General features: G+C 32.8%; 1 protein-coding gene across 1 annotated transcript in view; it reads right to left on the reverse strand.

The window, feature by feature from the left end:
• NLG-4 (neuroligin 4) overlaps nt 1–4,810 on the reverse strand; it is an 88,158-nt gene that overhangs the window by 47,181 nt on the left and 36,167 nt on the right. The gene's annotated exons all lie outside the window — the stretch shown is intronic.

Here is a 4,810-nt window from a genome sequence, read left to right on the forward strand (position 1 = left end):
AGAATGTACGATGTAAAGATATGGAAAGAGTAAAACAGCCTCTTTTCAATATGTCTCCATAGAGCAGCAACGACATATTATTTTTTTACATTATAATCTTAAATTGAGTCGTAACTATTTAAAATTTAATTAAAATATACACTTAGATTTTTTGTGAATAATATATGGAAGAATTATATTTTAATATTTGTACGATAAAGAAAACGACAAATACTTCGCCATTCAAAATTATTAATTTTATTTTAAAATTACTATGACAAAAATTTTCTTAGAAAAAATTCATTTTTTAAAGAAAATAATAAATATGAGCAAATGTATAGGTACATATGTCGCACCAATGAAATAAAGCAAACGTATAAGATACAAAGTCGAAACAGGGCTTTATTTATATACATATATCGTGATTTTAATTTGAGTTGAAAATATGAGCCAGCTGACAATCGACAGCAGCTCCCTTTTTAACGTATCAAGGCTGAATAACGCGACATGACCACTCTAATTGGACCTCCCTTAAAATTAATGAACGCAGACGACTTTGACGCCGAATTCTACCAAAAGAACGTTCCACTTTGCGTGCCGTGAACCCTTCCCGTTAAACAACCCAAGCTTTTCGACCCCGCTTATTCGTTGTTGTTTCGTCCTTCTTTCGGTGCACAATAATTATGGCAGTCGTGTGCATCGCGCTCGCCGTGTCATCCCATCTCCTCTCCGCACTTTCCCCTCTTTCGAGTTCCGGAACATAGGGGCTCCGGCCTCGTGGTCGGTGGAAGATAGGTGGTGGTAAGGGGTGGGTTTTAGTCCGGGAGAATATTAAAGTTTGCTCATTAACCGCTGATGCATTGCCCTGTCGGCTCACCCTTTCCATTTCCCCGCTCTACCCCCTTCTTTCCATCCCGTCGTCTTCGCGTTCTCGTTACGACGATACGAAAGTAGTCTCGTATTAACGCGGATAAAAAATGTACCGTTCAGTACAGCCACCCCCATTATTAATCATCATCTCAGCTTCGAGACGTGCCCCTACGAGAACATTGGTTTAGTAGATCGTGATCCTGACTAAGGGAGATTTATTATGAACAAAGGTGTGCATTGCACAAATGCAATACTTTCTTAAACCTATTTACACATTAGATAACACAATAATTCAATATTTCAAACGTTTGTCTTTCCATTTTTGTGCATCAAATTAGATGTTTATATAATCAAACCACTTATACAGGATGTATCTAAAATAACGTACACTAATCATACAGTGCTATTCCTAATAAAAAACTGAGTCGACAAGTCCTGTACCATTTTGCAATTTTCGCAATAGTTAACAAGATATTAATTACAAAAAATCACTGTGTGTGTGCGAATATTGGATTTCAATAATTTTTTACTCAAATAACTTTATAGAAAAACTGCTAGAGATAAAAATTGTTTATTTTCTTCTCATAAAGTTATGAGATTTTTTTCAGAATTTTTTCAGAATATTTTAATATCGTATTTTCTATAAAATGTAATTTTATTAAAAATGCAATACTAAAAAGTTGATAAAAAATTCTGAAAATATTCTTAGAGTTTTATGAGAAGAAAATAAATGATTTTTGTTTGTTGCAATTTTTCTGTAAAATTGATAGTATTTGAGTAAAAAATTACTGAAAATCAATATATTCAGCGATTTTTAGTAATTAATATCTTGTTAACCATTGCGAAAATTGCAAAATGGTAAAGGACTTTTCGACTCAGTTTTTTATTAGGAACAGCATGTATGATTACTGTACGTTATTTTAGATACACCCTGTATAATCTGTCTTGAAAATTTTAAGTGTATTGTTTTATATTTAGAAATTAACCTAAGAATAATCACCCAATTTTTTTTACATAAATAATTACTCCCCTAAGGTATTTCTATACTCCAATTAAGATTACTATTTCTAACAAGATATTGTATATTATTGATTGTTTTCCAATTTATTAATATTTGAGAACATTATAGATGTGGATTTAATTATAAATTTTTGAAAAAGATAAGTAGAAACCAAACGAACATTAGACATATTAAGTATATTAAACAGCTCATTATGACAGTAGTTCTAAAAAAAATAAAGATTTTAATTAATATAACACTTTTTTATTGTGAGTTTTCAGTGGAATTGCATATTTAAAGGCTTGTAAAGGATAGATGTTAAAAGAAATGTGTTAAACAATATCTATGCATATATTTTACAACCGTTTGTCTACATTTTTTCGCCACTGGAATATAAAACAGAATTAGCATCCTTCTGTTTGCTTAGCAAGTTCTTTTTGCCTTTGATTACATTTTCTTTAATCATGTGTACATCGCAAAATTTTGAAACGTAAACGAATATCCTACGTACCCTACGGCACCTCGATACCACAGCTCAAAGCCAGCGCTCATCACTCTTCATCGTTCCCTTTGTCATTGAGACAGAAATGAAAGCCGTTGCTGTGGTAACCATTTTAACGTGTCTCCGAAACCACTAATAGCAATTTACCCAACGTGCATATCCAGGTAGTACGTAATTAAGCTCTGCCTCTTTCCATGCCCTTTGGAACCACTCCTCCCCCCCCCCCAACCCCTATGCGAGACACGAGCAGGTTTTGCGGTTACGAAGCGCGCGCGCGACACGGCAAGGGGAGAGAGAGCATTAGCAGCATCATGGACCATGCTCTCTCCCTGGAATGCCGTAGCGAGTCGTTATAACGCTCTTCATCCTCGGAGGAACCACAATGCTTCCTGCGAATTTCCAAATCCATCTGGATTACAGCCTCAAGCAACGCTTCATGATGGAATTTACAGTGAGTCATTGTCGAAGGCTCATCGACATTACAGCAAAAGAAATAAATGATATAGACATAGACAAAAAAAAATATTGCATCTATTTGCAAATGTATGGATATAACATACTCAGTCATCTGATAAAGATGACTGAGTTGTTAATTATTTATGTTAGATTATTCTATTATATGTTGTGTACGAGGCTTTCTTTCTCTAAAAGATATTCCCTTACTTCAAAGTGACACAACTTAAAAAATGTTATTTTTGAGTTATTACTATGAATGCGTTAGGTAAAGATTACTTTATTAATTATCAAAAGTAAACTAATTTAACTCCACAATCCATCCGCTAAATAGCACTTATTGTGTCGTTCTTAAGGTTTTCAAATCATAATACTTTCTACAAGAAACATTACATATTTTGAGTTGTGTTTTTGTAAATGAAGATAAGAGTTTTCTACAGAGAATATTTTTAAAATTAAGTTTGATGATCGAAGTTTGAAGAAGAAATTGTTTTATTTTGATTGAGTATTTTAGCTGATCAAGATAAATAAAAATAAATTGTTGGTGATACTTCGAGTTATCGTCACTTTTAAAATTATTCCAGATTTCTATTCATGCATTTAAAGAAATATTCAGTATATGTATATGTATGTAGAGCTCTTGATATTTAAAATTTAAATAACTTTAAATTAAGTGCTCTTAAGATTTCAGCCACTATTTTTTTAATATAAAGAAATCTTATATTTGTCTCCATTATTTTTATCTCCATTTTTTACCCAGAAAAATGTACTCACTTTTTTGCTAAATTTAAAAAAATAAATGATTTGTATTTTTAGAATCTGTATACATGCATTTGTTTCCTGAATTCGATACAAAATCGATTGTTATTGTTCTTGCTACTAAGCCCTGTTTACGAATATACGGTGTAATTACCACTTTGTTCATTCGCCTAAACTGAGTTTGAAAACGAGAAACGTGCCGCGAAATAACAGAAACTTTTAAGGATCCACCAATCCGATGAAGCGTCCGTTGAATCAGGGTTAAAAGTTTCGGCTGACTATGGCGTAATTAACGACGTTTAGAGATCCTGAGAACTTGTTGATAGGGTCGAAAGTTTGTCCCGGCCAATTATTTGCAATCTAAACAATGAACGCGAAGCGCATTATAAGTTGCGCAGCGTCACTGTTAATTCGTCGCGTGCCAACAATCACAAAATCTTCAGTGGTTTCAACTCCTATGTCGACACGAAGCAGATTTACTGTAGATATAAGTTTCAACATGCATAAAAACATTTATGAAACTCTAAGATTCGAAGACCCGATAGTGTTCACAACATTGCAATACTCGTAAGTTTTTTAGATTAAAAGTAGAATGAGTTTGTAATCGATAATTCACTTTAGAAACTTATTTTCCTTGACGAATTATAGACGTAGAATTATTCATTCACGTATTATCCTTATTTCTGTTTTTTTAAATTTAAAATTCAAACGAAGTACTCGTATAATAATGAGTAATTTTATAATATCGTCTTGAGAAAATGCCTATCATATTTTATGGAATACGAATTATGTAATATATAATACTTTAAATTTAAACCATTTATTCAGAATTATGAGATCCTGCAATTTTTTTGTCGTTCAGCGTTGCACTTTATTTTTGTTATATCATTCTGTCAATCTTACGTCATTTATCGATTTATTTTTTCTCTCTCATCATTCTTTCTTTATCATTTTACTATTCTTTCTTTCTTTCCACTATGCATGTTGAGAGAGAGAGAGAGAGAGAGAGAGAGAGAGAGAGAGAGAAAGAGAAAGAGAGAAGAAGGTCTAACCGATCTTACCTTGTCTTACCTGTTGCAGCGAGCTTTCAATTCTCAAAGAACATGGCGACAGGAGATTTCACAGGGTTGGCAACGTTACCTTATAAAAATAACTTGTTACCGTTACCGTTCTTTTTCCTAAAAAGTAACTCGTTATCGTTACTCGTTATTGATTTGCAAAAGTAACTCGTTATCGTTACCGTTTTT

The sequence above is a fragment of the Mycetomoellerius zeteki genome, unplaced genomic scaffold (assembly GCF_001594055.1).
Source record: "Mycetomoellerius zeteki isolate Tzet28-1 unplaced genomic scaffold, Tzet1.0 scaffold386, whole genome shotgun sequence".
Taxonomy (NCBI): domain Eukaryota; kingdom Metazoa; phylum Arthropoda; class Insecta; order Hymenoptera; family Formicidae; genus Mycetomoellerius; species Mycetomoellerius zeteki.